This window comes from Xenopus tropicalis, chromosome 6 (genome assembly GCF_000004195.4).
Source record: "Xenopus tropicalis strain Nigerian chromosome 6, UCB_Xtro_10.0, whole genome shotgun sequence".
Taxonomy (NCBI): domain Eukaryota; kingdom Metazoa; phylum Chordata; class Amphibia; order Anura; family Pipidae; genus Xenopus; species Xenopus tropicalis.
In genome coordinates this window covers 74,752,999-74,765,247 of record NC_030682.2, presented here as the reverse complement: position 1 = coordinate 74,765,247, position 12,249 = coordinate 74,752,999, and the positions used below count along the sequence as shown (strand labels likewise).

Sequence of the window (12,249 nt, the reverse complement as noted above, 5' to 3'; positions counted from 1 at the left end):
GAAACAGAGAATTTCAAAAGATTACTGTATTACCTTTTGTATACTACCTTGCTAACAATCACACAGGTTTGATGTCTAAAGCTGGCTATACACAGGCAAATTAGGCTCATTGGACAGGAACTGCCACCTCTCTCCTGGATGGGATAGGTGAGAGTTATGATCTTATGATTGGTCCAGGGCTCAAGCCTTCGACCAGACCAATTTGGCTCAGGATATACAGTAGGGGTCCAAATCGGGCAAATATGTTCTCATTGTATATGGTATATGGTCAGCTTAAGAGTCATGAGGGTTGATTCACTAAAGGTCGATAAGTTTTATTGCATTTTGTTGTGTTAAAATTGACCTGCGTCTAAATTAACACAAGTATCCTTTTAGTAAATAGTGCGTTAAAAATTAGACGCGATACTGAAACTTTTATGTGCTCTAAAGAACAGAGAACAAACATTTGTAACTACTAACTGAACTAATGCACAGAAGATAAAAATCTACCTTCCCAGATGCAATGGGCATACATGCGGCACTGCATAAGTGTGATTTACTGGGAGTGCCTGATCTCACGTATACCTCGGTCGAATGTACAAGGACTATCGGTAAGGTGCTGGACTTTAATCCAAATACCCAGCAGGTACACTAAAATAAAAACCCAGGAAATATATCTCTTGACTCCCAACTACCAAACATCTCTCTAAACCATTAAGGACATACCATCTACTAAAAGCCAGCAGACTTCCATCTGGGACTATAATGGAAAGACTACCTCCGCAAGAACGTGGCTAAAGGAGCAAACTGACCTACCACACTTTTTGGACTAACCTTCCTGCCTTACAAATCGAATGCTAGAACCATAAATAATGCGGATATACTCTTTGGGTCTATGGACACAAACACCCGCGGAAATCCCACCTCAACAGCGGGGCTTTGATGCAACCTTGTTACGGGCAACCACCTTCCCCGGTTATTGTTCAGTTTGGGAATATAAGCCCACCAGACTCTCAGGGATGGGCAGGTTGGGGGGGCGGGTTACGTTGGGATTTTGTTTATATGTTATTTTCCTTCCTTTCTTTCCGCTATCCTTACCCTATTGGAGAGATTAACTACATTACTTTGTTCCAAGGACCTCACTATGTGCAAGAACCGGAGCATCCTCCTTCTCCACTCTGTACTTCTAGACTACAATGGCTACAGTCAAATTGGTGTCTTGGAACGTGAGGGGCCTGAATGATAAGGTGAAACGAGCACTGGTCTTCAACTACCTGAAGGCATACAGTCCCCACATCCTGATGCTCCAAGAAACGCATCTGAGGTAAAAACGTTCTTGCACTTCAAAGGCTGTGGGTCTCATATGCACACCACACCACATACTCTTCATATGCCAGGGGTATTTGATATGATAGAGGTTCACACGGACAGGTCGGGCCGGTACCAAATAATAGCATGTGCTATAGCAGGTTATTTACTCCTATTGGTAAATGTATATATCCCCCCACCTTTCACAGAGACAGTCGTACAAGAAATCTACACAGTAACAACGCAACTGCCTCCCGCTCCAATTTGTATTATGGGAGACTTCAATGCGTGCCTAAATCTAACCATTGACAGATTGACCACAACTACACCCTCAACCTCGAAATTAGCGAGCTGGATGGCCGCATACAATTTGATAGACGTGTGGCGTTGGAAATATCCTACCTCCCAAGAATACTCTTGTTACTCGGTCACCCATCAAACCTTTTCTAGAATAGATTTAGCTTTACATTCTCCAGAACTTCTCCCAAAAGTTAGAGAGGTGAAATTTCTACCCAGAGCCATCTCAGATCATGCTCCCCTCCTCCTTACTTTAGAGTTATTGCCTGAGTCTGCATGTAGGCAATGGAGACTGAGTGCATTCTGGTTAAAAGTCCCTGATATCACTGCTGACTCAGCAGAAGCCATCAAATTATACTGGCAAGACAACCAGTACACAACATGTCCATTAATAGTATGGGATGCCTTTAAAGCAGTTATGAGTGCCTTGAAGGCAACTATTGCAAAAACCAGAATGCACTCTAAAGATATTCTCCAGAATTTGGAGACTGCCGTGAGCTCCTGTGAAATAACCTATACCGCTGATTCCATACCAAACAATCATGCCAACTTTGTAGACGCACTTAGACGTCTCAATCTACATAGAATAGAACTTACCAAAAAAACAACTCCTACGTGCTACTAGCACTATGTTCGCCTATGGTGACAAAAACGGGAAGCCACTGGCATTCCTAGCCAAACCACTAGAGAGCATCACGGCCATCCCTAAAATACTATCCGAAAATGGGAAAACGCTACTCACCCCCAGAGACATAGCCGCAGAATTTGGCAAATTCTACTCCCTGCTTTACACGTCCACCGCCCACTACTCCAATGCAGATCTGCACAGATATCTTAACAACATTTCCTTACCTAAACTTTCACGGGAAAGGACCAAGTATATGGACTCTCCCATTACACAATTTGAATTGGCAGAAGCCATTATATCTTTTCCCTCAGGCAAATCCCCAGGCCCGAACGGTTTTATCATAGAGTGGTACCGAACCCATATACGTGAAATAATTCCAAAATTGCATGAAACATTGCTGTATGCCTTTGAAAATTTCTCCCTCCCTGAGACATTCTCGGAAGTGACAATAGTAGTTATTCCTAAGCCCGGGAAAGATGCAACCCTGTGCGCGTCATACAGACCAATTTCTCTACTAAACATAGTAACATAGTAACATAGTAAGTTGGGTTGAAAAAAGACATACGTCCATCAAGTTCAACCATAATGCCTATATATAACTTGCCTAACTACTAGTTGATCCAGAGGAAGGCAAAAAACCCCATCTGAAGCCTCTCTAATTTGCCGCAGAGGGGAAAAAATTCCTTCCTGACTCCAAGATGGCAATCGGACCAGTCCCTGGATCAACTAGTACTAAGAGCTATCTCCCATAACCCTGTATTCCCTCACTTGCTAAGAATCCATCCAGCCCCTTCTTAAAGGAACAGTAACACCAACAAATTAAAGAGTTTTAAAGTAAAACAAATATAATGTACTGTTGCCCTGCACTGGTTAAAGTTGTGTGTTTGCTACAGTAACCCTACTATAGTTTCTATAAATAAGCTGCTGTGTAGCCCTGGGGGCAGCCATTCAAGCTGGAAAAAAGGAGAAAAGGCATCCTTTCCGAATATTTAAATGGAACCTCCCTTCTTCTAAACGGAGTGGGTGCCCTCGTGTTCGTTGGAAGGACCTACTGGTAAATAAAACATTAGAAAGGTTATTATATGATCCCCTTATATATTTATACATAGTTATCATGTCACCTCTTAAGCGCCTCTTCTCCAGTGTAAACAGACCCAACTTGGCCAGTCTTTCTTCATAACTGAGACTTTCCATACCCTTTACCAGCTTAGTTGCCCTTCTCTGGACCCTCTCTAACTCAATAATGTCCCGTTTGAGCACTGGAGACCAAAACTGAACAGCATATTCTAGATGGGGCCTTAGCAGCACTCTGTAAAGGGGAAGAATAACCCCCTCCTCCTGTGAATCTATACCCCTTTTAATACAGCTCAAAACCTTGTTTGCCCTTGCAGCTGCTGCCTGGCATTGCTTGCTACAGCCAAGTTTATTATCCTTCTCCATTATGGATTTGCCTAGTGCAGTCCCATTAAGGGTATACGGGGCTTGCACATTTTTACATCCCAGGTGCATGACCTTACATTTATCCACATTAAATCTCATCTGCCACTTAGCTGCCCAGATTGCCAGTTGGTCAAGATCCTGCTGCAGGGATGTCACATCCTGGATAGAATTGACTGGTCTGCAGAGTTTTGTGTCATCTGCAAACACTGATACATTACTCATAATACCCTCCCCTAAGTCATTTATGAACAAATTAAACAAAAGTGGACCCAGTACAGAACCCTGAGGGACCCCACTGAGAACCTTATTCCAAGTAGAGAATGTACCATTACAACCACCCTCTGTACCCGATCCTGTAGCCAGTTTTCTATCCATGTGCAAATGACTTCACTAAGACCAATAGACCTTAGCTTAGAAAGCAGTCGTTTGTGGGGAACGGTATCAAATGCTTTGGCAAAATCCAAATAGATTATATCTACTGCATCCCCACTGTCCAGCTTCTTACTTACCTCATCATAAAAAGCAATTAAATTGGTCTGACATGACCTGTCCTTCATAAAGCCATGCTGATTACTGCTCATAATGCCATTCTCCACTACATAATTTTGTATGTGATCCCTTAACAAGCCTTCAAATAACTTGCCCACCACGGATGTCAAACTTACAGGCCTATAATTGCCAGGCTGAGATCTTACTCCCTTTTTAAATATGGGAATGACATTTGCCTTCTTCCAATCCCTAGGTACCATACCTGATGAAAGCGAGTCTGAGAATATCAGAAACAAGGGCCACTGCAATTCTGCCCCTAGCTCTCTCAGTACCCGAGGGTGTATTCCATCTGGCCCAGGTGCCTTGTTTACATTTATTGTGTGTAACCCTTTAAGCACCATATCCTGTGCCAACCACTGTGTAGTTGGAGCTGAGGCAACAGTGAAGCTATTGGGTGGGACTTGGCCCTCTGGCTCCTCTACTGTATACACAGAAGAAAAGAACTGGTTAAGCACATCTGCCTTTTCTGTATCCACTGTAACCATATTGTTACTATAACTCAATGGGGCCACACCCTCAACCTGCATCTTTTTACTATTAATATACTTAAAAAACTTTTTGGGGTTAGTCTTGGCCTCGGCCGCGATGCGCTCCTCATTTTCTATCTTTGCGTTCCGGATTGCTGTTTTACAACACTTGTTATAGTGTTTATAATCATTAAACGCAGCTACTGTCCCCTCTGACTTATATTTCTTAAAAGATTTCCTTTTTCTCCCTATTAACTTCTTTACCTCAGAGTTAAGCCACATAGGGTGATTCTTAACACTTCTACTTTTTCTTATTAATGGAATGAATTGAGAACAGTAATAATTTAATATCATTTTAAATGACAACCATTTCTGCTCTGTGTTTTTATCATAAAACATAATGCCCCAATCTATGTCCTGAAGCGCTGCCCTTAAGTAGCTAAAATTTGCCTTCCTAAAATTCAGTGTCTTTGTTGCCCCCGTGTAAATTTGTTTCCTGCACCAAACATCAAATGAAATAACATTATGGTCACTATTACCCAGGGGTTCAACCACTTGCACATTTGCTATACGTCCTGGGTCATAAGAGATCACTAGATCTAGTATAGCATGATTCCTGGTTGGCTCCTCAACAACCTGTGACATAAAGTTGTCATGCAGCAAGTTTATAAACTTGTTCCCATTTACTGTCCTGGCAGTACTATTGCCCCAGTCAATATCAGGGTAATTAAAATCCCCCATTATTATCACTTGCCCCAAACTAGCAGCCTTTTTTTATTTGCAACAGGAGCTGGGCCTCCTCCTCTTCGCTTACATTAGGGGGTCTATAGCATACCCCTACAATTAGTTTGGTAGATTCTTTACTATCTGTGAGAAGCTCAACCCATAAGGATTCAGCTCCCTCTGTTACCCCCATCACTTCCTCCTTAATATTTGCTTTTAATTCCTGCTTAAGGAAAAGACACACTCCTCCTCCTTTTCTATTGCCCATGGAGATTAAAATTCTTGCAAAAGTCTTAGCAAAGCGTTTAGCTAAAGTTGTCTCCACCTTAGTTTAACCAGACCAAACTGGATTCATGCCAGCAAAATCGACAAATTTTAACCTTAGGAGATTATTTCTTAACTTACAATTACCACATGAAAACAAGGGCTCTAGAATAATACTATCTCTCGACACAGCCAAAACATTTGATTCCATCGAATGGCCTTATCTTTGGGAGGTAATTACCAGAATGGGCTTTGGCCCCTCCTTTGTTAAATGGCTCAAACTGATGTATAGCACACCCAAAGCAGCTGTTAAGGTAAATGGAATTCTATCCGCCCCATTCCACCTCACTAGAGGCACTCGCCAAGGATGCCCTCTTTCCCCACTACTGTTCGCCCTAGCAATTGAACCCATGGCAATCCAAATTAGACACTCTCAACATATCAAAGGGTTTATATACAAGAACGTAGAGGAGAAAATTTCTTTGTATGCTGATGATACATTATTATACCTTGCAGATCCCAATAACTCATTGAGTTTTAGGTATAATTAAGTCCTTTGGCACATTCTCTGGCCTACAGATAAATTGGGAAAAATCTATTAGATCCCGGTAATGGCAAACCCAGAATGTACTCTCAAAATAGCCAATACTTTCAAATACTTAGGGATAACAATCCATAAAGAACCAGCACAATTCCTTGCACATAACTTACACCCGCTCCACAATAAATTTATGAATACCCTTAAATTCTGGACAAAGCTCCCACTTACGTTAATAGGTAGAATAAGCTTATGTAAAATGATTTTCCTCCCCAAATTTCTGTACCAATTCAGTAACACTCCCTGTCACATACCAAAAAAAACCCTGCTAGAAATTGATCGCACTCAGTCCATGTTTATTTGCGGAAACAAATCTCCAACACTTTCTAGAAACACCTTAAGCGCTCCGCAAGACCAATTAGGGCTAGCATCTCCTAACTATGAACTATACTATTTAGCCTCTCAAAGTATACACATAGCAAACTGGAAAGTGTTTGACCCAGAGAACTCATCTTCAATCTTAGAAGCCCTCTATTTCACATCGGTAGAAAGCCTACACAACGCTCTATACAGAACAAGGAAAGATATCAGTCCCTTACCACCAGTCATAGACGCCCCAAAAAAAGCCTGGGACTCCATGACACAGTTAATCCACAAAGCAGAAGTAATCTCCCCCGACACCCCGTTATGGGAAAACAGTAATCTACCGCACTTTGCATCTTTCCCGGAGGCAGGATCATGGGCCAGATTAGGGATAAAACGTATGGATCACCTTTACTCTAGTGGTGTATCACACACACTACCTCAGTTACAACAAATAGCTTCCCGGCCCGGCCTGTTAGACCTCAGATATGCACAGATTACACGCCTCTGCGGAATACAGTTCCAACAACCGCCACAAACACAGTACTCAGACCTAGAACATCTGATAATGCAACAAAGCAAAATTAAACTGCTCTCAAACGCTTACAAACTCTTAATTGCCAAGAGATATGACCCACGGCCTAGGGTAAAGCTTAAGTGGGAGACTTCAGGGATGCAATTGAATCCCGATGACTGGGAAGAAATCATAGACAACCTGTACCAGCCCCTGATAAGCACAAGAGACAGACTCATACAGTTTAAAATAATCCATCAGACCTATCTCACCCCACAAAAACTACACAATATGGGGAAAACTGACTCCTCTAACTGTCCGAGATGCAAAGCCCACATGGCTAATTTTATGCACCTAATGTGGGACTGCCCTGAAGTACAAAAATTCTGGAGAAAGATCACAGAATTCATGGGAGCAGAATTGGAATTACCACAAGTCCTTAACCCGGCCCCCTGTATACTGGGCACCTTAGACACCCTGGTACCCAAGAAAAATACAAAACTACTAATGAGACTGTTACTCTTCTATGCTAAAAAAACCATCGCCTTACACTGGATGGGCCCGACACCTCCATCCCATCGCAAATGGATTATCCTGGTCAACTCGCAATTGGAACTGTACAAACTTACCTTCCTCGCCAGAGGTTGTCCGGCAAGATTTGAATATATTTGGTCTCCTTCGATAGACTCGCCAGCTACAACAGCACAATGAATGTTTACTCTCCAATCCCTCCTTTACTTTCCCTTTCTCTTCCTTTTCCTTCTATTCTTTCATTGTTATAAAACTAATAAAAAAAATAACCTTTAAAAAAAAAAAAATTAGACGCGATAACATTTTTAACGCATGCTATAAATAGCGCTTGAAATATCGACCTTTAGTGAATCAACCCTATGCTCTATCTTTAACACCCCACATCTAAAGCCTTGAATATCCTTTTGCTTTTATCTCCAAAACATTAACCTAAGCTAACCACACACGTGCAGACTTAAGCTGCTGATTCTGCCCCATTCTGACTGCCTCCCAGACAAATCTATCAGGAAGGTTCAAAAATCCTGCCAGACGAGGACAACATTGGCAGTGTTCTGTTATGAACTTACCTTTGGCATAGTGGCCAAATGATTGGATAATCCCAATTTGGCTCAGCACATAGGGCATCTTAATGTGTGTGGTCAGAAAAAAAACACCTTTAATTTACACTGCAACTAACTTCTTACAGGAAATCCACACTAATGACTCTTTCCACACACGTCTGCTCTAAATGCTTCCTTTTGACTCTTTTTCCCACCTCATAGTTCCATATCTATTGCTCCCATATGCAAATTCTTTCACAATCTTCCTCTTTTGTCTTAAATTCAAGGAACATGACAATAAACCCCTCCTCACACATCTTAAATCACATCTAAAAATATACTCCTTCACATTCCCCATGCTGTTCCTGACCTTTACACCATGAAAATGAACTTTACAATGTTATTACATACCATTAAAATAATAAAAAAAAAAAATATATTATATATATATATATATATATATATATATATTTATAACATATTTTGATCAAAGTCCTAGGTAGGGTATTTCTTACCTAAATATTGTGGTTACTTGACCTACAATTTCCTCCAATAAAGTAGATAATATATATCTACCTTATATATATGTCAAAGCACTCCCCATTATATATCTACCTACTGTACCTATCTATCGTATATATATAATTTAAACCACTCTCCATTTTTTATTTGCCACACTAATTCTGAATATCCTTTTCTTTTCTTTCTGAACATCCTTTATAACACTGTTCTCTACAACGAATTATTGTTGTACAATTTTATAGCATTTAGGGTTGGATATATTAAATACAAAGCTGCTAATTTGAAATTCATTTCTAAGGGCAATTAAAAGCATATTCCCTTGACTCTTTCTGTTCACTGGTTTTGACTCAAACGATTTAACAGAAATCAATTTTTGTCCAGGTTTGTATTAGTGCAGAGAATATGCACAAACAGAAATATAAGTTTTCAATAGGAATACATCTACAAATAACTTAATTGATTAATGTATATTGGTATATGGCAGCTCACTGGCACAATCATTAACAGCTGTGCTGGGGTTTTATCTTCGAATTCAGCCAGGACACTTACTGCAAGAAGTTTGTATGTACTCCCTGTATTTGTATGGGCAAGGCCGGAACTATAGGTAGGCAGAAGAGGCACCTGCTTAGGGCGTATCCATGGGGCGCCAGGCTTCTCTTCTACATACCCCTAGCACATGCTCCCTTGTCATTATGTGGTGGGGGAAATGTCTCCCTCCCCTGTGATGGCATTGCGCACAAACGCAAGGTGGTGGGGGGGAGGTGCAGGGGCAAGGTGGCCGACTGGGTTGCCTAGGGCACCTGGTAAGCTTGGCCAGCCCCTGTGCATGGGTTTCCTCTAGGTAATACCTTCTCTCCCCCCCAAAAATATAGTATTTATAGTATAGGGATTTTGTAATTGATTTACAATATACAAGTGAAACCTTAATTTTACATGATTTCACATTTTCCCACATTTTACAATTTTTTTTTATGGTCCCACCAACACATTTCAGTGGCTGCTTTTCCCAGATTTTTCATCATGTTTCCCAGATTTTACACAACATATTGTCCTGATGTTCCCAAAAATGTCTGTTTGTCCTCTATGAATGTTATTAAAGATGTTCAAAACACTAAACAGATGCATGCATTGCCATGGTTCTGTGTGTAAATAGTTAATTCCAATTAGTCTGCACCTCATACACTCATGCACAAATACTTACATTAACACAGTACATAACATTTAATCTTTAATACTTTTTTCTCATTTTACATGTTTTTTCCCTGGCCCCCTAAAAAAAAAAATAAAATGGGGGTTCAAGTGCATATACTGTATTATTAATAGTGAATTAAAATCAAATGTGTAAAGGGGTGGCACTCCGCTTCAGTTTTTGTCTCGGGTACAGGGTAAATGGTTTAAATATCAAAAATACATGTTCATGCCTTTTTTAATATATAATTTATTTTTTTGGAATAAACTCAGTGTCGCTGGGTTTTTTTTTTCGATCTTAGTGCAAACAAAAATTGACGTTTCCATCGCAAAAAAATTCTCACTTTTTTGTTTTTACTATACTTACCTTATGACCATTGCATACCACAGATAGGGACGTCATTTGGTGCCATTTCTTGCACTCAGGGTATTTAGAGACCAAATGTAGATTTTTGTTTGCACTGAGGATTTTTTGCCCTGCGAGTACTGTGCCCTTTTGTTGTTTTTAAATATATATATACTGTATATGTGTATATATATATATATATATATATATATATATATAATACACATGTTAGGTTACCCAGCAAATATCCTTAACAATTGACAGACAGGAGACATATTCAACAAATTAGACCTGACTGGTTATTGGAAACCTGAAGGTCATACGCCAAAGGTTGCTGGGCTGCCCAATTGTGTTGAATTGATGCTATCTTTGTAGTCATTCAAAAATAAGCAGATTGTCTCACACACTAAGGGGCACATTTACTAAAGTTCATTTTTTTCTGGCCTTGAAAGTCATATAAACTTGACATAGTACAAATTCAAATTAAACTCCATAATTTCTAAAATTGTCTAAAATGTCACAATAATGCTTAAATCATTCGTACGAAAATTTCGAGTTTACATTAAAAAATCCTGAATTTGAGTTGAAAGCACTGTTAAAACTCTAAACTTAAAACTCTTTCCATGAATCCTTTTTATTTTTCCCAAACAGGAATTGCTCCAGCAGCCTGTCACGGAAACGCCACTCACAGACGCGCCTGACACCAGGACGGGGTACAAGGGGGTTACACTCAGTCACCTTTCACACAGGTTAGACTAACATCAAGCACCCCCAAACAAGCCACCGCCCCAAATACAACTATTCGCTGCCACCATCTATCATTAACAGGCGATAGAAACCCAATTACCCAAATATTTCATACACAAACTTCCTTACTGCAGTTAGGGTTAGTTCTCACTAATTTAACAGCACACTAGCAGCCACAGGGTTAAAATTACAGTCAAACCTACCCCCCTGCTAGCAGCCCACTAGTTAATTAGCCTCTACACAGAATCTGCCCTCTACCCAATACACATACACACACCAAACAGTTAATACACCTAGGCCTGAGCAGTCATACGAGGTACGTGGGAATTGATATAGAGCCAAAGGACTAAACTTATTAAATTTTATATTTAATATTACCAGGGTAAACAGTGCAGTTTTAAAAAGATGTTACAAAAGAGAAACATACATGCAAAACAGTCAATAAAATAAACGGGGATAAAAACACAGAGAAATCCTAAGTACATTACCGAATATCATGTGCCCTCTGAGGCAAGAGGTTGAAAGTCCTGAGCCCATCCCCCAACATAAGTTGTGGCCTCCAGAATGAGCTAAAGAATACCTGGGCATGCGTGCTTTTATTCCCCACTGGGCCCCTCCCTCATTACCGTATGCATGAGGAGGGAGTGCCCAGAAACTGGTCACATGACCCCTTTGGGTGGTCCCCACCCACCCTCTTTAGAGAGCTGTACTTCTCATGCCAGTTTCTTTTCATATAATATTGGTACTTGCCAGTACTCAATATTATTATGAAAGTAGGGAATTATTTTAACCCATAGGGGGGCGATCAAAATGATACCAAACATGAGGGGGGTCTCATGTCCCAGTCCCCCAGAACCCATTTCTCCTAACTGGCGGGTATAGGCCGCCCCTGTTTGGTATCATTGGGAAGCCTGGGGCCTCCTCATAAATCCTATGTGATTTATGAGGATGTGGACCTTAAAGCAGCGGAGATATGGATCCATTTCTATAATCCATATTTTCTGTATGCTGTCCCCCCCTGCTGTTCCTAGGCCCACACTTTGCCTCTCATTGATCAACAGATCAAAGAACCCAGCTTCCTGCCCCAACGGGTTGGTCCCGCATTGTCTGATGAAGTTGACACCTTCCTGCATATTTAATTAAGTGTCTCTGCGGGAGCCCGAAACCAGATGTTGATGTGTGTATTGGGTTAATTAGGGGTGTCTGCTGGACACAACGCAAATGCTGCCATTTTACCTTGTTACAATGCCCGGGCAATATGGCCTAGCATGACACAGCCATTTTAGGAGCATTGGCACTCATTCTT

General features: G+C 40.8%; 1 protein-coding gene across 2 annotated transcripts in view; it reads right to left on the bottom strand.

The window, feature by feature from the left end:
• Positions 1-12,249, bottom strand: part of mocos (molybdenum cofactor sulfurase) — a 465,613-nt gene that overhangs the window by 281,528 nt on the left and 171,836 nt on the right. The gene's annotated exons all lie outside the window — the stretch shown is intronic.